We start from the raw sequence: 24,742 nt of genomic DNA, 5'->3' as shown, positions 1-24,742 counted from the left end.
ATTTTATAACTGGAAGTTTGCTCCTTTTGACCACCTTTACCCACTTCTCATAACTGCCAATCTAGTCTCTACATCTATGAGGTGGCTGAGTTTTTTGTTTTTGTTTTTTTTAGAGTCTACATGTAAGTAAGATCGTATGTTATTTGTCTTTCTCTGCCTGACTTATTTCATTTAACATATTGCCCTCAAAGTCCATCCATGTTGTCGTAAATGGCAAGATTTCTTCTCTACAGTTGAGTAATATTCCACTGTGTGTATACGTACACACACATATATATACACACAGCTGACCCTGAATAACATGGCTTTGAACTTTATAGGTCCACTTAAATGCAGATTTTTTTTTCAATAAATACAATATAGTTTTATAAATGTATTTTCTCTTATGATTTTAACATTTTTTTCCTCTAGCTTACTTTAGGAATGCAGTATATAATACATATACAAAATATGTGTTAATCAACTATTTGCTATCAAATCAACAGTAGGCTATTAGCTGTTAAGGTTTAGGAGAAGTTAAAAAGTATACATGTATCTTCAACTGCACAGAGATTTGGCATCCCTAGCTCCTGAGTTTTCAAAGGTCAATGGTATATATAACACATTTTCTTTATCCATTCAGTCACTGGTAAGACACTGAAGTTACTTCCAGGTCTTATCACGAATGGCTGCAAAGAACATGAAGGTTGCATGCATCTTTTCAAGTCAGCTTTTTCATTTCCTTCAGATAAATACCCAGAAGTGAAATTGCTAGATCATATGGTAGTTCTATGCTTAAGTTTTTGAGAATCTCCATACTGGCTGCACCAATTTATATTCCCACATCCTCACCAACACCTATTATCTCTTGTTTCTTTAGAATAGCCATTCTAAAAGGGGTGAGATGTTATCTCACTGTGGTTTTGATCTGCACTTCCCTGGCGACCAGTGATGTTGACTACCTTTTCATGAAACTGTTGGTCATCTGTACGACTTCTTTGGAAAATGTCCATTCAGATTCTCTGCCCATTTTTTAATCAGATTGTTATTTTGCTATGGAGTTGTAGGAGTTCTTTATATATTTTGGCTATTAACCCCTTATTAGATACAGTAAAACCTTGGTTTGGGAGCATAATTTGTTCCAGAAACATGCTTGTAATCCAAAGCACTTTATATCAAAGTGAATTTCCCCATAAGAAATCATGGAAACTCAGGGGCGCCTGGGTGGCTCAGTCAGTTGAGCATCCAACTTCGGCTCAGGTCATGATCTCGCTGTCTCTGAGTTTGAGCCCCGTATCAGGCTCGCTGCTGTCAGCGTGGAGCCTGGAGTCTGTTTCAGATTCTGTCTCCCTCTCTCCGCCCCTCCCCCACTCATTCTCTCCCCCTCTGTCTCTCTGTCAAAAATAAATAAACATCAAAAAAATTAAAAAAAAAATAATGGAAACTCAGATGATTCATGCCACAACCCCAAAATATTCATATAAAAATGATTATATTACTGTAATATAATACAAAATAATAAAGAAAACCCAAAATATAAAGAAATAAATAAATTAACCTGCACTTACCTTTGAAAACGTTCATGGCTGGTGTAAGGGAGACAAGAGAGAGGAGGATTTTGTGCAGGACTGTCACTATCACTAACGGAATCACTGCTATCTATTGGCTGACTGGAATCTTTTTCTTTTCAGGCAACTTTAACAAGGAACCTATCCAATGAACCTGCTTTTGTCTCCTTTTGAGTATTTGCAGAAATGTAACACTGTGTTGCTGATCTCCCACAATCCCAAAGCAAGCCAGCAAGCAAGTGAGCAAGAGAGATGGAAGAACCAACCAATGGCTCAGCTGTGATCATGTGACATTCAGAGTCACATACTACTCACATTGCAAGACAGCTCACTTATCAAGTTAAAATTTATTAGAAACGTTTGCCTCTGGAAACCAATTTGACAATAAATTTCATATATTGGAAAAAAAAAAAAGAAACGTTTGCCTGTCTTGAGGAACACTTCACAGAACAAGTTACTCACAATCCAAGGTTTTACTGTATATGATTTGCAAATATTTTCTCCCATTCAGTAGGCTGCCTTTTCATTCTGTTGATGGTTTCCTTCGTTTATATAAGCTTTGTATAGTTTGATGTAGTTCCACTTATTTTTTGCTCTTGTTGCCTTTTGCTTTTGGCATCAAATCCAAAAAAATCATTGCCCAGGCTGATGTCAAGGAGCTTACCATTTAGTTTACTTCTAGGAATGCTATGGTTTGGGGTTATATGTTCAAGTTTTTAACCCATTTTGAGTTAATTGTTGTGCATCATGTAAGATAGGGGTCCAGTTTTCCCAATGCCACTTACTGAAGAGAGTATCCTTTCTCCATTGTACATTCTTGGTTTCTTTGTCATAAATTAATTGACCATACATGTGGGGTTTATTTCTGGGCTCTCTATTCTGTTGTACTGACCTATGTGTCTGTTTTTATGATACTACTATACTGCTTTGACTACTATGGTTTTTAATATACTTTGAAATCAGGAAGTGTGATCCTCCAGCTTTGTTCTTTTTCAAAATACATATACTATCTTATTTAATTAAAAACAGAACCACAAATGTCATTACTATTAGTATCCTAATTAAGGATATAATTAGGAATATCCTATTGCTATATAAGGAAATTGAGAAGCAGAGAGGTTAAATAACTACTACTTAAGTCCACACAAGGTAAGTGACTGACTCACAATTAAAATACAGGTCTGTATAACCCCAAAACCAGAGCTCCTCAACAAAATGAACACTCCCTCCACAACTATCAACTTGCTCAGAATTCCAGATAGATAGATAGAAAGACAGAAATTAATGACCTTTAAGATTACTTACCATGAATGCTGAATGAAATGCAAATGTGTAACTTATAAAGTAGATGACAAGGGTATTTCCTTCACCATATAACTACAGTGATAGTTCTAGTTGACTGAGGTAGTGCCTAGGACACAAGACTCCAACAAATCATTTGGTCAAATAAGCTAATCCAGGTTTTTGTTTTGTATGCGGTGAGGGGGGCAGATGGAGATACACAGTAATTTAAATCAAAACAATTACATGAAATCACTAAAACAATTTTTTAAGCCACAATTTTTACTTTCTAATAACCTTGGCCTATGGTAAGCCTTTTGTGACTAAATCTTGAGTATATTTTCATTCAAAAGTAAAATAATAACCATGCCTCCCTTCTACCTACCAATACTGGCATTTTAGAGACCAACTGTTTTATTACTTTTGTTCTCATACAGAAGTGAAGAAGTAAACTAAACATCTTTCAAATGCTACTTTGTGTCCAGAACTGTAAGTCTCCTACAAAAGCTATGAGATTAATCTTCACAACCACCACATTGGCAAGGTATTATTATTATTCCCATTCCGCAGGGGCAAAACACGATATTTATTCCTCTAAATTAGATCACCCATCCAGCAAAAGACAGAGCCTAAATTTGAACCCAAAACTACCTCTAAAGCTTTCTCAACCAGTGAGCAACATTTACCCTCACTTTCTTCACCAACACTACTCTCCTAACTCAGCAGTCCTCCTCATGTACTATCCCAGAAACTAATTGGATGGGGAATCTGGGTAGAAGGGAATTTATATGTAGATTTCCCCCTCATGATAATCAAGAGAAAACAATTTGAAGAGTTGTTAAACATAAAATTTTTAACACTGTATTAAAACTTGAAAACAATTAACAATAAAGTGAATGTGATCCAATATCAAATTATCTTTTATGTGTATTCCTTAGCCAAACACTTGAGTAAACTATCACTGGCGAGAAAACAATATGCCTAATTCCAAGGATGAAATAAAATGCTTAATGAATTAGCTGGACTTTTTTTTCATGTTTCCTAACCTTTTAAAACTTTGTATTTCACAACTTCATTGTACCACAGAACTTTAGGAATTGAACACAGTAGTTTATTTAAAATACTAGAATTGCTTTGTTATAATATGAATACTTTCAGAGAAGCTATCAAATGACCTTGATGATCTACACAACATTCATTATAGACTGGTAAACATTTGTGAAAATCCTTGCTGTGATGATTGATTGCATTTTTCCCTGCTTCAGTTACCTCAAACTAAATTGCCTGTCATTAAAATGATGACTTCTGTCAATGTAGTTCCTTAATCCTTCCTCAGTCCTTTCTAGCAATGACAACCTTAGAATAATATACTGTAAGTCTTTATGGATCAATAATGCTCACTATAAAACACTGCAATCTACCACCAAGATTTTTATCCCCCTATTTATAATGATGTCTGACAAGCTAACTAACAGTAAAATTTCTTACTAAGGAAAAAAAAAAAAAAGACATCTAACAAATAAGTCAAATACAATACTATAAACAGCATATGCCAATCTAAACAAGTTAAGAATTTTGAGTGAAGCTCAATGTTAGCAAAATGCTTTTATCCTAAAGTAGTTAATGACTGAGATGTCATTTGCAGACTACTCAAGAAAAAAATTATTATGCAGGCCCTTACTTAGACATTTTGAGATGATTTATGGGAGGTTATTTATGTGAAAAGGCTTCTCTGCAATGTCAGAAACAGAAAGCTTCCACTTAAAAACCATAAAAGATAAACCAACGTGCATACTCTGCCTAATTTTTTCCATAGGCAATTATAAAAGACTTTTTTTCCCACTTAACCTATATTTAGATTGTATCTTGGACATCTTTATATGGAAATTAGATTATAATTGCTTTTAAACACTACAATTTAGATGTTTTCATTTAAATCAAGAATTATTTAAAGTAAATGCCATTATATCAATGAAAACAGAGCCATGACACTCTTTACAACTGACATTACCTCTTTTATATAAGGAGTTATATTAACCATGCTTTCTCTAAATCTTCATGTGCTTCATCATTTTTTAAATTCAACCTGAAGTCTTTGACAGTAGTAAACTGGAGAGTTTCAACAAGGTAACAGTTCACCATATTTTTCCTCCTAAATTATTTCATTATAGGATGAGAAACAATGTTTTTACTATTGGGCAGTTTGAAAAAAATATCAGATTTTATTGTAGTTACAGAAGAATTAACTCCACATCAATGTATCACTTTAAATTCTCCAGGGGGGAAAATGTAACCTCCATGCATTCTTCCTCAAAACACTATTAGAGGAATTAAAATTGAAGAATTAAAACAAGTTAGAGAAAAATACAGATACCAGGAAAAACAGGGCTCTAACACAGAAAAGAGACAAAAGAAATCTTAATTGGGGCACCTGGGTGGCTCAGTTGGTTAGACGTCTGACTTCGGCTCAGGTCATGATCTCACAGCTTGTGGGTTCCAGCCCTGAATCAAGCTCTGTGCGGACAGTAAGAGTCTGGAGCCTGCTTTGGATTCTGTGTTTCCCTCTCTCTCTGACCCTCCCCTGCTCACGTTCTGTCTCCCTCTCTCTCTCAAAAATAAAAAAAAACATTAAAAAAAATTTTTTTTAAAGAAATCCAAATTGAAGGAGGGCTTAGGGCTCCAGAAAGAATATCTCTAAGAAAAAAAAACCAAACACTAATTATGTTATTAATTTGATCATATTGAGATGAGTTCTATTTTGCTCAGAATTTAAGGTTAGAATTAGTAATTTGTACAATGAAAACTAAGAAAATGGTGTGGGGGGGAAGTTAACAACTCAAAAAATTCACAAAAGAGAAAAAAGTGAACATAGAACTTTACATAGCTCTGTTGTAAATATTTACAGTTATAATAATGTGATGTAAATACAACAAAAAATGAGAAGAGAAAAAAAAGAAAACAAAATGGTGTGGGGGGCGAGGGGGGGAGGAAATGCTAAATCATTGTCTTTCACAGTAGAAAGACATAATTAAAATTGAAAAGTCAGGAAATACCAGTCACTGGGGGGTGGGGGAGGGGGCAGATATAGAAGTAAATAAAGGGGGAAAAAAGAGCACCAAAAGTTGAGAGCAGGGGTGCCTGGGTGATTTAGTCAGTTAAGTATCCAACTCTTGATTTGATAAGACTCAGGTCATAATCCCAGGGTCGAGTGATGGAGCTCCATGCTGAGCGTGGAAACTCCTTGAGATTCTCTCTCTCTACCTCACTCCGTGCTCCTCCTCTGCTCATGCTCACGCATGCTCTCTCTCTCTAAATAAGTAAATAAACATTTTTTTATAGATATATGAAAAGCAGTTGTCTCTGTGAGAAGGAGGAAGGAATGGAGAGAGAGGTATCCATCTTTCACTCTAGGCCTAACATACTTTGACTTTTTAAACTAAGTACACTTACTGGTTTCTGAAAAATTTTAAATTAATTGAAGTGGAGCTACATGAATCAATACTGACAAAATCTCAAAAAGAATATTGGGCAAAAAAAAAAAAAAAAGGAAAATTTCAAACTGTTGAGTTCACTACTGAAGTTTAAAAGCAAACAACCAAAACAGACAGTGAGGAGTGTAGCCATTGTTAGGCAAACTGTAACTCTTCTTCTTACTAGCAATGACATGGTGGACTAACTGAGTTACCAGCTGGTTGCCTGAGTCTTCTCATGTAACAAAATAAAGATAACTATAGTACTGATGATTATGATTATGTTACTTTGCGGACTGAGATAATGCATGTGAAGTGCTTGGTACATAGTATATTCTTCCAAAATATGTGTTATTAATCTTTTTTACTCCTTTTCAATTTTTCTGTCATGAAAATACAAATTCTTACTTGAAATTATTTTTCCAAAATGTTCCAAAGTTCATTGAATTAAGAAGTGGCATCTACTATTTAATCTATTAGTGGTGTCAAAAAAATAGCCTCAATTAACACCTACCCTGCGTGATCCCACACAGAAATAAACATTGAACAAATATTTAAAGAATTATTGAAGAGGTGCCTTAATCTCCTCTAATTTTACACATCCACCTAGTAGGTTTAAGGAATAAATAACAAGATATGGGGAAAACAGAGATACAAAACACATGGTTTCTGCAATCAGCTAGCTCACTGTAATCAGGGTAAGGGAAGCAGAGAGGCAGAAATGCAGTGTGATGTGGTATGTCATGGCTTTGAAGTCAAGCAGTCTGGGGATCCAATCCTGGTTTTGCAATCTTAAACTCCAAGCTCGTTTCCTATGCAAAAAATTGGATAACAGTAATTGCCTTGCAGAGCTGCCTAAAGATCAAGACAATACCCTTAAAGCAACTACCATGGGACATACAGTAGGTCCTCAATATTTGTTAACTCTCAGTCCTTTTAGAATTACTGTTGATGATACCTACACTGAGAAATGGGAAATCGGAGAGGAAAAGGCTTTGTACACATCTGTTGTAAAATTTTCACAAAAAGACACAAATAAATGCTCTGCAAATTCTTAGTGAGAGAACTTACTTCAGATAAGAGAAACCAGGGAATATTTTTTCTGGAGACACTGGCATTTTAAATACCATGTTCCAAAGATCCTAAGACACATGTTTTCATGTTTTAACATCTCTGAAACAGAACATATCCAGCAATGATGATGTGTCAGTTCAATTGGCAACTTTTTTTTAGTGGTATATAAAATAATAATGCATTTTAGATTCAGTAAAGTACAATATATATGGATGAAGGGAATTCTGTAGAGAGTGGCAATACCCAAGGCACAGTGTTGCAATTCCCAGCATGATGTTGGCATATATAGTTCGAGTTGGCTGGCATATAGTTGTATACAAAGAGGATCCAGGAAATAAGAATGATGAGGTAGACTGTTCCATCAGTTTGTTTACCTGTGTCATTATCATTCTAGCTAATTTACTGTTGTTTTATGTGGCAAAGTATAAATTTGATATGTGCTAGGATGAGTCCACCCATACTGTACTTCAAAACCAATTCGCTCTTCTTGACGCTCTTCTATGTCAATTTTTAAATCAGACTGTCTAAGCACACCACCCCTGAGGCAGGAAGGCTGTTCGCGAATGCACACAGCGCCCCCTCGTGGCGAAAGGGCGTTTGCGCATGCGCAGAGCGCCCATTCGAAACGCAACGTTATTCGCATATGCGCACAACCCATGCTGGGCGAGGTAGGGCATCTACCCTAACGCTGAAAAAAGCTACTAGTTGGGATTTCTATTAAAATTGTATTAAACTTAATGGTTTCATTTGGGGAGAATTTCTATTCTTGTATTCCCATCCAAAAACGTGGTATCTCCATTTATTTAGATCTTACATCTTTCAATAAAGTTGGGTAATTTTTTCCATAGAGGTCTTGTACATCTTTTGTTGAATTTAGTCCCTGGTATTTATTTTTGCGATCAGTTATTATAAATGGTGTTTAAGTTATGTTCGGTAAATTTATGGAATATTTAGCAGTCTCAAATATATAAGACAATACAATACGTTTAATCTTGTTTTCCTATGTTTATACATATCACAATTTAAAAATTAACAAAAATATTTCCATGATACACAAAATACTGCAACTTCAAAAGTCCAAATAAAAGATTCATAACTCATATGCAACTTCATTTAAAATAACTAAAGCACAGATATAAACTGTCCTGGAAATAACATAGCATCCAAAATTATATACAATACATATAAAATGTTGGATTAAATACTGGATTAGATCTACTTCTGCAATTTTGAAATAAATAATGGCATCAAAACAATTATTCTTGCTCACTTTAGTGATTTTATTCTATCAACTCCCCATTTGCCATACCAACTGAAAGAAACACTGACACATACAACAACAACAAAAAAGCAGATATTGTGCCCACGTGAGTTAAATGTACACTAAAAAGTTAGGCATCCCCTAAATTTGTAGGTATCCAGAACAGCTGGGCCATTATCCACTCTCCTTTCCCTTAAGACAACTTCACCGATCACATGAGAAAGATGGTGGCAGGGAACTGAATTTACTGGCAGGAGAAACAAATCCCAGATAGTTCCCTTAAAATCCAAAATAGACTATACACAGACATTTCTTTTCCCAAAATTTCTCTGACCCAATTTCTAAATTCTCCTTACTCTTTTGCTGTTTTTCTTAGAGAGTCATTAACAAGCTAAAAAAACAAAATCAACAAAATGAGTTTGGGACCAGTTTGGCTAACTTCCAAATTTCTATCTCTTGGGCTCCAGATCTTTGGACGTACCTAAGCTAGCGTTCTGTCACATCTCAAAAATGGCATGCTTACTACTAAAGTCCAACCCTATCTCAAAACTATGTCCTCTTTCCATTAGTCCCAATGTCACTGGGTAGTAGTTCAAACTAGATACCTGTCCTTGAGTACTCAAAACAAACAAACAAACAAACAAACATTGTGAACCTCAACAACCAATTAATCATCAAGACCTGCTGGCTGACTCTATCTCCTTAATACCCTCCTTTTCTACTCTCACTGCCACTTAGTTCAGGCACTCCCTTTCCTGTACTGCAGTAATTTCCTAAATTGCCCTTTCTTCCCTCATCCTCCATAGTATGACCAGAATAATCTTTCAAAATGTAAATGGGTACATGTTCCTCTCCTGGTTAAAATTCTTTAATGCCTCACCAATGCCTCCAGGATAATATCCAAAATTATTAGCATAACATCCCAAAAAGTTTTATAGACTATATCTCTAGTCAGCCTCATGGTCCACAGCCCCCTCTTTCAAGCCCTGTTCTCTAAATGTCCCCACACCTCTGCACATACTGCTCCCTCAACCTCAAACCCCTTCTTTATTTTCTAATACCACTTGGAAATATGCTTCAATTCCTTGTAAATGAGCTGAAGCAAAATAATCTCACAAACCTTCCCTGAATCCTTAAAAAGACTTAAGCACTGCTCTAAGTTCCTTTTGTACCACTTGTTATAGCACTTGTAACACTGCATTTTAATTCTCTATTATGTTTTTCTATTCCTAAATAATATTTCCTTAAGAAATATCCCAACTTAGGGGTGCCTGGGTGGCTAAGTCGGCTAAGCGTCTGACTTTGGCTCAGGTCATAATCTCATGGTCCATGGGTTTAAGCCGCACGTCAGGCTCTTTGCTGACAGCTCAGAGCCTGGAGCCTGTTTCAGATTCTGCATCTCCCTCTCTCTCTACCCCTCCCCTGCTCACGCTCTGTCTCCCTCTGTCTTTAAAATAAATAAACATTTGGGGCGCCTGGGTGGCGCAGTCGGTTAAGCGTCCGACTTCAGCCAGGTCACGATCTCGCGGTCCGGGAGTTCGAGCCCCGCGTCGGACTCTGGGCTGATGGCTCAGAGCCTGGAGCCTGTTTCTGATTCTGTGTCTCCCTCTCTCTCTGCCCCTCCCCCGTTCATGCTCTGTCTCTCTCTGTCCCAAAAATAAATAAACGTTGAAAAAAAAAATTTAAAAAAAAAATAAAATAAACATTTTAAAAAATTTAAAAAAAGAAATACCCCAATTTAAATCATAGTGTTTATTAGACACCGAAGTATTTGTTGAATATGCATTGTATTTCTATTAGCTTATTATTTTGAAAATATTGTCATCACTGATATTTTAAAATTAAAATATTTCTTGGTAGGAATAACAGTTACATCTTACAATGAGAAATTTTCATTATAAAGTGAAATGCTACATATTAATATGGGTTATATATTGAATATAAAAATATAAAATTGAAATATTTCACGCTAATGTTAAGTGGCTTATTCATTTAAGAAATACTGAAAGCTTTCTGATCTAAACAAAACTGTGAAAACTAAATCAGTAATTAAAAGGTATTTTCAAGTCGGAAAGATGTATCATTTTATTCCTAGAAAATAATTTTAAAATATTTGTTTCTTCTAAGTTTTAACATCCCTATGTTATTCTGAATACACAACTCTTAGGGAATAATATACGATTTACTAAACAATAAAATAAAATTCAAGATTATAAGTCTTCAGACTGTATTCATCCTTGAATGTTTAATTAAATTCCCCAAATAAATTAATTTACTAAATTATGGCATCTTTTATAATCATAAGATGAAATAACATACAAAGAGTCAACAGAAAGCCATTTGCAGTTAAATTATTAATTGTAGACTGCACAAATTATTTAAGAATATTATCAACAGTAAGCATCTCACTCAGGAGTAATGTATGTCAATCAAAAAAGAAAAAATTCAAAGCAGACACGCATAATATTAAACACAGACTGTCAAAGGTATACTTGTTTCCAACATAAGCATTCACAGAAAGAAAATGATACATACCAAGATATTTTAAAGTTATGCAATATTTTAATGATACTAGATTACAAAATATACGATCCAACCCCACAAAGAATCAAATTTCTTTTTACCCCATTGTCTGAAAAAACACCTTTTATAATTCCAAGAAGTTGTAAACTCCTTAAAAATACCTTGCGTTTACAATCTAAGCTAATATTAACATTACTCAGTGATTCTCATTCATTATGAATGCTTTTATGAATTTTTGAGGAGAACTGTCTAGATTCGGAGGTCTATTTCCCAATGGATGTTTTTAACCTTTATCTCCCAATGCCAAATGGTAAAGATTTCTAACTAAAGAAATAAAATTTAACTATAACATCATATGTTATAAAAAAATTGACATTTCCTTATGTACCCATCTATCCTCCCTCTAAAACCATGGAAAGAAAATCAGGGAAATATTTACTTTGAACTTGGCTGGAAATGATGAGGAAATTCATCAAGTCATTAAGGATGGAAGAAAGTAAAAACAACCAACCAAAAACACTAGTAAAGCTAAGACTGTCAAGTCACAGGAAGTCTATTTCTGCCACAAGCCTTGTGATAGAATGACTTATTTCAAACATTCCACAGTTGTCTTTTAAAACCTTCTACTAATATTACTATAATCCAGACTTTGGAGGTGGGGGGAACCTATACTAGGCCTTCATCTTTTAATTTAAAAGTCTACCTAAAAAAAAAAGGTGTCAATTTTTTATTTATCTTCTTAACAATATTTCTCTGTAGCTGTAAAAAACATTTTGGTAAACAGTTTAGAGTGATATTACTTTAACATAATATGACAACTTTAAGACAAGATTAAGCAGTTATTTGTATATGTACACATATTTTATTAAACTCTAAAGAGCAAACTCACTAAAACTTTAAACCATTCATTACTCAGTTACAATGGTTTTCATATAGTCAAGATTTTAAATTAGCTTCAAAATGTGATATTTTACTACAAAAACATCTTTAAATAATTGCTTCAAATTTGTGTACTTCCCCCAATTTTGAGTATATTAAATGGTTTATTTTGTTTTTTAAATGTTAACATTTATTGAGCCTTTATTATGTATCAGGCACTGTTCTAAGCACATTACACATGTAAATACATTTAGGGACTGAGTAATTAAGTAAATTGCTCTAGGAGACAAAGTAGACAAACTCTTTAAGTTTATAGCCTCTTGTGTGCCAAGGACTATGCCTGGGACTTAAAATTCAAAATTCAAACAAACAAACAAACAAAACCACATAGTCACCGGTTTCAGGGACTTCATAACTATTTATACCAGTATAAACTAACAACTCTTTCAGTAATAAAAGACCTTCTAGTAATATGATCCAATTGCTGGTAGAGCTCAAATTAGTATAATTAAATTCTTCAAAAGACTGTTCACAAAGGAGAGGACATTTGGTTTCAATGGGTGGGAAAGGGAAGAGGAAAAAGTAAGGCAGTAGATTGGAACCTGATTCTAAGGTCCCAGTAAAATGCCATCTGAAGGAATTTAGATTTGATTGCATAGTAGGCAAGTGAGATCTAAAGAATAATTTTAATATGACCAGCCAAGTGTTTTAGTAGAAAAACAAAACAAAAAATGTCTCAGTGCTATTGAAGATAAGGTGAAATAGAAAAGAGATTAAAAACAATAAAATTAGTTAGGTAGCTACTGGAATAGTCAGAGGAATGAGGAAGACTGAAGCAGAGCAGTAGTATGGAGAAGAGAATGAAGAGTCTTTGCCAGTGCTTAGAAACTGAGTTTGATGGGGAAGATGAGACAGGACTGACTCTGAAGTTTCTAGCTTGGAAAACTAGCAAGAAGTGGTAACATTAAAGGGATATAGGAAAAAGCAACAGGAGTTGAGGGGAATTGGGGTATGATTCATGATTTGAAATAATCTAATATAGCTGACACTACTAGTCTTAATTTTTATATAAAAAGTCAGTTACTTTCAGTTATGATATATAAAATACCAACGTAAATTTCTTAAACATTTCTTTTGGCTGTATTTATACTGTTTTCTTGGCAAAAATACATCTAACACTAAGCATGGAATTTCTTCTTGGAAAGTATAACCTAAAATAAAAAGATCAACCTCCCTAAAACCCAAAAGGACTGATTTATTTACTGTACATTATTAATGTATGAGGGGTTAAGACTTTGATACAGCTGTAGCACTCACTTTGATGTCAGTAGTGAAAGAAGTACCACAGTTGCCTTCTGCAACTAGTCTTAATGAAAATATAGTTTTCACATCTCTGAGAGTATCAAATGTCACTTCAGACCTTTTTTGCTTTGCTCTGAGTAGTTTTATTAACATTTGTATTCATATCAATTATTAAAATTAACATTTTAAAATTAGTAATTTGCTTTATTAATGTCTACTTGAGTTATAAGTATCCATTTCAAGCAAAATAAAACATTCAGCATGACAGTGTAAAATTATTTTAAAAGCTGCAATAAAAACAGTAATTGCTTTTTCTAGTGTAAGAATTCTTACTTTCTTTTTACTTCAAACTGCTACTAAGAATGAAAAACAAATAGAAAATGATTTCTTTTTCTAAAACATTAAATCCAGCAGCATTCAGCTAATGCATAGATAACATAGGAAACGTCAAACTGTTCTTCCTCAATTTGATAGTTTCCACATAAGGCAAATAAAATAATTATTTCTTTTAATAACTTAATAGGTACACAGAGGGTTAAGACCATCCACTTCCTTAAGAGGGTAACATATAATTCAGCAAAATATAGCAATAAAGTTAGGAAAACTTACTTATACAGTACATCTTACTTATACAGTAAAGACGATAAAAGTGGATCATTTTATAATCTGTAATAATAAAGGCATTCGGGTGAACTTTATGAAATACAGTTTTTAGATATAAATCTATACTGTGACAGAATTATATAAGACCTCTGTTGTTAAGAAATGTAATTACTTAACAACAAAATATTTTTGCTGAAATCACAAATGAAAATACATATGTTTGACCAACAGGTGGTGCTCAATTTCCACTTACAAAGAAAATAAATCTTCCCCAAAGCATTTCCAGCACAATGAAATCATTTTCAGACTATGTGGCAATTTTAAAAACTCAAACATCAGGAGAAAACCCAGTGCATAAACATTATTTTAACTGTTTCTACTGCACAGAGAAAAATAATTTTGGTTACCTTGCAAAAGAATTTTAAGACTGACACTGACTGCCCATTCATCTGCAGAAGAGTGCTAAAACAGTTTTAAAATTTTGCTGAAACATTTCTTTTCAAAATTAACATTGAATACTGCAAAAAAAATGTTAAGCAACTCAGAAATATACTTTAAAAAATTAACCCAGTATTTACTATAAACTAAAAAATAATTTTAGGTCATTTTATACCAAATCATGCTTCAGAATTCTAAGTATTTAACATTCTATCCTTTGCTGGAAAGATAGCTTTAAAAACAAAAACAAACAAACAAAACTAAGAAATTCAGCTAAGCCAGAAATCAGTATATTTCTGAAAATTTAGGTTTCTATAGGCCATTATACTCTTTATTCGTAAAAACAGTTGAAGCCCCAATTGTCTGGCTGAATTCTAACTCTACGTGCCATTCTCACCAAAAACAATGCTTTTACTTCTTACCAGAAGAATGATAAAACAATTAGTCTTGCATTTCCACAAATACCCAATTAGGGCTTCTATTATACAATTTTAAATTTATCTATTATACAACTAATTCTTTCTTCTTCTAATGGGAGAAACAGAGTACTACAGAAATTCTGCAAAACTTAATAGCATTATATGATAAAAAATACTCCAACACAATAATCTTTAATCTATTCAAGCTACACTGTTCTTGCTACTTAATGTAAAGATAAGGCAAAAAGTATTTGGCTACTGAATGTCAAAAAGAAGGATAGAAGACATTAAGAAAATTTACTTTTTTGCATAAAACCTGTGCACAGAAAAAGGCACTGTTAATCTATTAGTCAAAGGGAGAGCTATAAAGCAGGATAGACACAGATTTAAACTAAAATCCAAACAAAACAATTTCAATGGCTTTTTAGTTTTATTGGAAGCCCCCTAAGCCCTAAGTTTTGCTTTACAAAAATTAAATGCCACTGATTACTAAGTTGCTTAATGGTGTTAAGAAGAAATCAGTTCAAATTCAGTCTGAGAGATGGGAAACAATGTTATAATTGCAGAAAATAGAAATAAATTTTTAAAAATAGCAAAGTTCCCGATCAACACAAAACACAATTCATCCCTTGATAATACACTATTTTCTCATACAGAATTTTAAAGCGTCGTAAGTCTTAACAATTCCTAATTCATTCTATTTTGATTTTTAGAATCATGCTTATTTATTCCCTGTTATTAACTAGTCATTAATCAAAAACCTAATTTAGTTCTTACATATTTTCAAAAAGCAGCAAAAAAATTTAAACTTCATACTTTAGCATTTAAAAATATATATATTTATTCTTGCACTTTATAAGGTGACTCTTTTCTTCCACATCCACATCAAAATTCTGGCTGGCTGAGCTAAACAATATTTAAAATTAACTTTCAGTTTTATAAAGTGCCATTATTTCATTAAAATACAACATATCAAATTTTCCTGTTACCTAATGCCAATAGAGACACCTAATTATAATGAGTACACATCGAAAAAGTAGCCCCAATTTTTTGCTGCTATCCTACAGCAGTCTGATTTATACCAGTTTTTAGAATTCTCTAACATTGTTAAAGTCATTTAGTCAAGAGTCTACCAAAATCTTGTTTTTCTTTTAAACTGATGGCAGAATTATACCTTTATGATATACAAAATAAATTCCCAGTTTGCAACTAGTTTAAAGCTCCTCAAATAAATCCCTCCCTTCTACTTCCTTAGTAAACCCCCACAAGACACCATATTTTGTGCATACAGAACAGCTTCTCATTGTTTTCTTCATATCTACACAAGCATGTTTACATTACAGAAATATGTACCAGAAAACAAAGATATACTTAGTTTAGAGATAGAAAAATGTTTCAGTTACAATGTAAAAGTTACTGAATATGGAAAGAAAAGCCAGCAGGTAGTTAGGCTCACTTTTACACAATCTTTCCACTTCAGATAAAGATATGTATTTCCTACAGAAAACTCACTGGCTTTTACTTTTCAATAAACTGCCAAAATGAGTATCTATACTTTAAAACGCAAAAAATATAAAAATTTAAGTCAAAAAAAAAAAAAAAAAAAGGCCAGTCTGTCCCTGTTCACAATTGCCTGCTTGTCCAGCAAGACCTGGGTCCCTAGGTAAGTTATCCACTCTGCAGGAGCTGATGAAAGTAGTGCATGTGAAATTCGGAAGGCTCCAGAAGGAACTAAATAGCGTGGAACACAATAACACGATAAAATGTCAGTCGAGAATCTGAAAAAAAGGGTAGATTTCATGGAAAAATCATTAGATATTTCTTCCCAGAACATCTAAAATGATGGGTAAATGAGCCTAAATGTGCAAATTTAGACCCTAAACTTAAAGGTTTCAGAAAATGAATTTCTTAGAGCTCAAAAGTAATGTGTCCATTCTCACAGGGAATTTTGATTACAGTTCCAAGTTTGTACAATCTATAGTTTCTAAAGCCAGAAATAAATGGTTACATTTCAGACTCTCATTTGAAATTTTCAAAAATGTTTTAAACTAATCACTGGTTCTGCTAATGATTAGAGTACCTGGTTTCATTTTTATATCTCTGGCTCAAGAAATTTTAGTGACATAACTAAAATAATTTTATATACACTTTACTATTCAAAAATCTAAAATCAATAATTCTTTACACAGAGACACACTCTCTTTCCCCTACTTGTTCAAAGTGGCCTAATTTAGAGACAAATAGATTCACAATTTTTTCATGTACAACTTTTGGAATTGTACAATAAATGTGTCCAAAAAGAAAGATAATGGTTTTAATTAAATGTGCAGACCAAATTACCTACTGTATTATAGGGCAGTTGTTAAAAATTAATGGCTATAAAAGACCTGATTTTTTTATATTACTTAATTATCTCCATATGGAGATTTTTACTGTAAAGTAAATATGTTTAACAATGTTCTATATACAGAAAGATGTATTCATTCTATGGAGTTTTACTTGGTTTTATTTTGCTATGGTAGCAATTTGAGAAAACCTAGAGGGCAGCTCCTAGACCTAAAAATTATTCATTAGTATGAAATAAGTCACTTAGTTTCTTTTACACACACACACACACACACACACACACACACACACACACACAAAGCAACAAAGAGAAAGGAAAAAAAGATGTGTATTTCTGGCTACATTTTTATTACCTAGAATTTATATAATGAAGGCCTACATGGAATTGTTTTATATATATAAGGGTAGAGTTCTGCTAGTTCCAAAATATTATTCACTCAAAATGATTTATAATTAAAGATCACAGTTAGGAAAATAAAATGAATATCAAAGAATATATGTATGTTTAAATATGTTTATAGTTTAAAATAATAGCTTAAAATATGGTCTATAATTAGATTATAGACTGTAGTAAAGTATATGTATACATGAACATAATAAAAAGCAACATACCTACTAAAGGTTTTTTCTATGAAATGAAACTGATTCATAAAGTAACCACTGTAGCATTTTAATGATAGCTTTTCACTGCATTTTTGTCTACTGAATGTAAGAAACAGTAGAAATAAAACTCAAGGATCTCTGAGTTGTTATTTCTACCACTTGTTAATTCTGAGACCTTTGGCTTTATTTTGTTGCTCGGTTTTCTATCAACTACTCTCAAAATGGAGGAGGCACATATTTATATAGATAAATTAAGTGATAAAAACCTAAAATGAGTTTAAAGCTTTAAAATGCATATTAATAAATGGAATTTTTGAAGCAAGTCACCTTTTCATGAAGAACTGTTGGCACCACCTGAATTACAAAACAATTTTAAGCCAGTAATTTTACTACATTTCTTTTAGCACACAGTTACTACAGTTTACCTATGCTGCAAGATTCTGACATCTTTCTTACACAGCACTTGAAGTCACATTTCTCATGGACAAAGATTTAAATACTATATTAACTACTATCTTTATATAATGGAAATTTAATTGAGGTAAGTTTTATATTTTTGTTTTTATTTGTAATTCTGTAGATCTGGTCTTAAGAAAAAAATTAAAAGCTGGAGAAATAATACTTATTCTTGCATCGATGCTAAGTGATAAAGCTTCATTATTCCTGGAAAATTACAGTTAGCAGCATAAATGGAGTTATCAGTTATAGTCAATTATATCAATTATAAGTTATCAGTATCAACAGAGTAGGTTATTATTTACTCAGAGACATATTTTCCTATTTAGAAGAAGAGTAAAAAATTCAGAATCCAAAGAAGTTTGGCACATTAATTCCTCGAATGATAATTTCTATGAATTTATAAATAAACTGTTAATAACAAAATCTAAATATTTCTCATTCTTAATGGGAGATATGAGTATTGATATAACAGGATAACTAATTTTAAGAATACCTCCTAGTAGGACAGGCAATCCAACCATTTCTCATGTCGTGATTGAAATATGACATTTCTGTGCGCCAACCCATCATAAGTCTTTCTGAAAAACATGCCACAAATTTGGACCAATCAATAAAGCAGTTGGTCAAGGCTAATTTAGCTGAAAATACAGATGTCATCAATGTAACTAAATTGACACATCCAAGGAAAAACAAAAGTTTACACTAAAATAGACAAAGATAGTCTAATGATTACTCCTAAATGAATATAAAGTCATCACTAGTCAAAAATACTTCAAAAATGAATTATATCAATACAATGTCATTGAGTAATTTCCCTAAAAAAAGTGAGTGGAGGGTTCATCTTTGTTTTTGGAATAATTACTTCAAACAGAGTCTCAAAAAGAAAGTTAGAAATCCAGATTGCTTCCTGACTCTACTCAGTTAAGTTGTTACAAGACTCTCCAAACAAATCTTTAGCCTGAAGAAATAATCACTTCCAAATTAGCCCTTTTAAAAAAGTGAATTAGCTCATCATTGCCTAGGCCTCAGAGAGGCACTGAAAAATTAAGATACTTAGAAAACGTAATCCTACACACAAAACCTGAAAACTTTCTTCTAAAGAAGCAACTATAATTAAGATAATAATTTTCCCCATCAAAACGCCTAAACCTAATTGAACCATTTAGGAAATATATGCAGTATTTCAATTTAAGTGATATTTACTATATTTAAATATTTTAAAGAATAGTATGTTTGTAATTTGTGGGATATTTTAATTCAAAGTGTTTTACAGACATTGGCATATGGTCCTTATATATATACATACACACTAATAGTTTTTTTTGCAATGTACTCTATGGAATTCATATGTAGATATAATTTGTTCTTGTTTTTGTTTTTTTTTTTTAAGAAAAACCTATGCTGAATGAAAAACTGGTGATAATTCACAGTTCAAAATAATTTTTTTTATTTTATAAAAAAGCCACAGAATTGAGATGCCTGGCTGGCTCAATCAGTAGAACATTTGACTCCTGAAACCAGGGTCGTAGTTCAAGCCCCAGATGGGGTGCAGATTACTTAAAAGGAAGGCACAGAATTCCTCTCAGCCAAAAATGTTACAATTAAGTTAACATGTAACTCAATGTAAAGGGGGAAAAAAAGGTGATTTGCATGCACTTACTAAATAGAGTACCTAATATATAAGGGGCAAATACTACCGACTTTTTAAAAAAACAGTTGTATGGGTGTCTGGGTGGCTCAGTCGGCTTCAGCTCAGGTCATGATCTCACGGTCTGAGAGTTTGAGCCCTGCGTTGGGTTCTGTGCTGATAGCTCAGAGCCTGGAGCCTGTTTCTGTTTTTGTGTCTCCCTCTCTCTCTGCCCCTCACCCATTTGCGCTTTGTCTCTCTCTGCCTTTCAAAAATGAATAAATGTTAAAAATTTTTCTTTTTTTTTAAAAACAGTTGTACACCAAATTGTACAGCTTCACCATTACATTAAAGTCCCTGGTTCAAATCCAGCTAGTGTTAGTAACAACACAAAGTGCTTAAGTCTTAATATAAACATCCTTCCTAAGGCTCAGAAAGATCATGAGATTCTTTCATATATAAGAATGTTTGAAAATATACTCCCTTTACTAACTGTGGTCTCTAAATTACCTGGTATAGGACTCAAGTAACAGCCATATAGTGAACCACAATGTATGGCTAAAAACAGAGCAAAATGACCACCATTAGATGAGCCACGGAGATCACATTTCCAGTACCAGCTCAATTCCATTTGACCAAAACACTTCTCCCCAACACACACACACACACACACACACACACACACACACACACACACACACCCCTACAATCAACACTATCCATCTCTTTTTTTCTTCATATTTTGGTCTTCCAATCTAAAACTAAATACAAAGTCAACTCAAATTGTTTTCTTCCATTATGTAAAATAACTGAATTTAAGAGTGATGAGTTTGCTCAACATAAAATATACACATTCTGAAAATGGTTTATTTCTTGCATCAACTTTAGAAGACTAAAGTCTTCTCCCATTTAAAATAAAGAGTTTCAAAACAGAATTACTATAACTACAGGAGCAGTCTTCAAAGTTTGATCCAGGGTTTCTCACTCAGGACCTGATCAGGATAGCTATAAAGTCAAAACTATTTTAATAATATGGCTAACAGGTTAAATGCCTTTTCTACTCTCATTTTCTGAGTATACAGTGGAGTTTCTCAGACACTATATGACCTTGTGATAACATAATCACTCTGATGACTAACGGAATGTATGTTTCTATATTCAATATTTCTTTTTTAATTTCAAGTACAAAAAATATCAATAGACATAACAACATAAACAAAAATTCGTTGGTGTCCTGAATAACTTTTAAGAGTATAAAGTGGTCCACAGACCCAAGAGTTTGAGAACCAATGAACAGAAATTTGGTGCCCACAAATAATGCTTTTAACATAGGAGGTAGGGATCATGTATCATGTTCCTTTCCCTCTATCTTTCACAGACCAAAGAAATAGATCTCCATCCTTTCTCATTTCATTACAGTTTTAAACACAAATTATCTGTCATGGATACTAAACACCTTCAATACAGTTGTTTTAAATAAATATGAAGCAGCCAAAACTGTCATGTAAATTTATATCTACTACCCTATGCTTCTTTAATTAAGTCTGCTTTTCTTCAGGTACCAGCATTTGAGAAAAACTATTTTAGTCTTCATTTGAATCACTGACTTTACTTTAATAAACATATTTCAATAGTGTTATCTATTTTTATTACATAATAATATATAGTAGTTCAACCTGATACAACCTATATGAACTAACTAAAGAATATAATTATCACTTATAATTGTTTTCATGAGAAACCATTTTCTACATTCCAATCAAATTCATAAATACACTTCTGGAATATAATCACTTTTCAGTCAAGATTTCCTCTACTTAATTGAAACTAAGCTAGCAAATATATGCAAATATACAGGTCTGCTTTAATTTGGACCTTTAGGTCACAAAGAACCAAAAATCAATTCAAATGAACTCCAGAGAAAGGAAGTCTCTTACAGTTATCAACACAAGAATGAAAAGCCCTAGCCACCAAGAGAGCCCTTACCCTCTTTCCTCACATGGTGTTTCGACCCCTCATATTCAATTATTTCCTTTCCATCACCTTCAATCTCAGCCTCATACATAATAAAAAAAAAAACAATTTCCTTCCCCTGTGTGGAGGGAGATCTCTTCCTGATCTTGCTCTATGATAAAATAAAAATAAAGTTTTTCCATTAGGAACTGATTCTCTACTGTATGTCTACAATAAAATTTTTCTATGAGGAATGGATTCATTTTCCCAATTTCTAATTTCTAAGACAGGAATTTGATCAGTTCTTGAGAAAGATAAGCTTTCTAAGCTTTAATTTCCTCATATGAAAAATGTAGAGATAAGAATACCTACCTGATAAAGCTGTCATAAACCAACAAGTCTTAAAAGATGAGCCTGATGGAAAAGAGGGGAAAGAGAAATTTGAGCAGGAAAGTAAGTGTGAACATCATGTTCAGAAAACTACACGTGAATTCAGCTAAGGCACGGTAGGTTTGTAAGGGCATAGTAGGAGCAAGATTTGCTAAGTGGAAGTCAAGCCAAGAGGGATACTGCTAACCATTCTAAGGAATGTGGAATCTCTACGGAAACAAACATTGAAGGATTTTACCCAAGAACAAGAACTCAAAAGAAAAATAGATTCAAAGAGATAGATAAGATTATGAGTTCAGTCCAACTGAGCTTTGAGCATTACTCAGTTTGAACTGAAAATAAAGGTTTATACAGAAAGAGAATACGACTAAGAATTATTTAGCAGTCTCCGTTTACAAGAGGTAGTTGGAGTCAATACTCAAGCAGTTGCTAAGGGTCCTTTTCCAACAGTTTTGAGCAATCTCCACAGAAAGAAACATCCATACGTTTACCTATCTAGTTCTGAAACTAAAGTTTCTCAAAACAATATTGATCTTGGTACACCTGGGTGGTTCAGTGATTTGAGCGTCTGACACTTTATTTCGGCTCAGGTCATGATCTTGCGGTTCGTGAGCTCGAACCACGCATCAGGCTCCATACTGATAGTATGGCGCTTGCTTGGTATTGTCTCTCTCTGCCTCTCTCTGCCCCTTCAGCTCTCTTTCAAAATAAATAAATAAACTTAAAAAAAATATATTGACCTTTACTGTTTAATACATCTGCTCACTTCCATTCCTATTTAAAACAACAACAACAACAACAACAACAACCAAACCTGACAGTTTGGATCTACTACATTTATATCAAAACCTACTGCTTGAGCCTTTACTAGCAAAGTAAAACTAATCTAAAAGCACCACTGTAGTACTCAGAGCAGACTCTGATATCTAAGGGCCATTACACTGGAATTTTTAAATCTTATTCATAATTGTCTACATTAATGGAGATACATGAATTTGTATATTTTTAAAGGATCTTTTTACTTTGGGGGTAAATTTTTATACATTTTCTTGAAAAACATGTAAGTATATTTATTGTTATTATCCTATGAGCATTTAGATATAGGGAAAACATACTTCCCAGTGTCTCAAGTAGGCCTAGAGATTTAATTTTGTAATGCTCTGAAATGAATGAGAAGGACACAATAGTGGTTATACATGTAATATAAATTCCTAAAGGATACAGGTCTCCAAGAGGAATTTTTACTACTTTTATGCCTAAAACAACATTAGGCCTTATTTGCTGTAACAGAGGCAGCACAAAGTAGTGGTTAAGCACATGGATTTTAATGAGATAGTGTCCAGATTCTAAGTTTGGCCCTGAAACGTACTAGCTTTCATTTCTCTGTGCTTCAAGTCTCCTCATATGAAAAATGGACATAATATTACCTACCTCATAGAGATGGTATGAAAATTAAACTAGTTAAAATAGGTAAAGTATATCACAGAGTGCTGGATTCACATGTTAAGTATTATTATTTACCTTGGAGCAAGTTATCTAGCCAGACTCTTACTTCCTTTAAATAAAGGGGCCTTTCACTGTGGGTCTGTCAAGTACTTTATCGTTCTCAATATAAAGAATAAGGCTGCCATTTTTCCATCATGATGTCCACAGAGTGTTGAATCATAGTATTTTAAGTTATGTGCAATTTGAAAGTCTTACATAAACGAGAACTTGAACCTTCATACTCTCTCTCTTCTCTCATTCTCACTAGTTGGTATACAAAAAACCCAAAGTACTGACACTAGTAATTGTTCCATGCCATTAAATATATTAATTCACTGTCATGATTATGTCTACTTCAATCACTGTCATTTATTGGTTATTACACTATCCCTCTCTTTTGTACTGCACACATTGTTTTTAGGTATCCATCATGAAACCTAAAAAATAATGGTCTGGGGCCACTGACTATCAAGTCAAGTACTCTTATACCTCTCAATTGACCCTGAGTGTATTGATAGTTATAGTGATGACCCTCAATCAACCAGAAAAGTCTATCTTAATATATTCTCTTTAACAAAGTATTTTAGAAAGGTTGAAAAAGGTTTAAATTTAAATGAGTGACCTTTAGTTATCTAGTCTATGGTGTAAACTCTTCTGTAGATGTTCTCCCAAATTACTTCTTGTTATAGGATAACATTTAAAATATATTAATTAGTGAAGTCATATATAAAACATAACATTTTTTGGAAAATACAAATTATATTTACATAGAAAAATCCTGACAATATTCATTCAGGTATAAACAGTGATTGATTTGTCTTTGGGTTCTGGGTAATTTGTGATTTCTGCCATTTTGGCTTTGTGTTTTTCAAACTTTCCTTCATGACGATGTACTGATTTTGTAATTTAAAAAAGCAAAATAAAGAAATAAAAGGATTCTCTACCTCTTCTCATCTGTTTATGTTTAAAATAATACTCCATATCTAATAATTCAAACGAAAACTATTCTATTTAGGATAAGTCTGACAGCTAAAAATCACTAAAAAGTTTTTCTAAAATTTAAAATTTCTATCAAATGCAAA

The 24,742-nt window shown here is 33.1% G+C and overlaps 1 protein-coding gene and 1 long non-coding RNA gene across 2 annotated transcripts in view; both read right to left on the bottom strand.

Annotated features, from left to right (window-relative positions):
* Positions 1–24,742, bottom strand: part of FBXL17 (F-box and leucine rich repeat protein 17) — a 504,442-nt gene that overhangs the window by 395,852 nt on the left and 83,848 nt on the right. The gene's annotated exons all lie outside the window — the stretch shown is intronic.
* On the bottom strand, positions 10,857–22,130 carry LOC121012201 (uncharacterized). Its single transcript, XR_005782014.1, has 3 exons — positions 20,343–22,130; positions 18,699–18,783; positions 10,857–16,575 (listed from the first exon to the last, which is right to left on the bottom strand). It is a non-coding gene; the product is annotated as an uncharacterized LOC121012201 (long non-coding RNA).

Source organism: Herpailurus yagouaroundi, unplaced genomic scaffold (genome assembly GCF_014898765.1).
Source record: "Herpailurus yagouaroundi ecotype Mexico unplaced genomic scaffold, PumYag 29, whole genome shotgun sequence".
Lineage (NCBI taxonomy): Eukaryota > Metazoa > Chordata > Mammalia > Carnivora > Felidae > Herpailurus > Herpailurus yagouaroundi.
The sequence above is the reverse complement of the archived record's forward strand: the minus strand, read 5'-3'. Positions and strand labels throughout refer to the sequence as shown.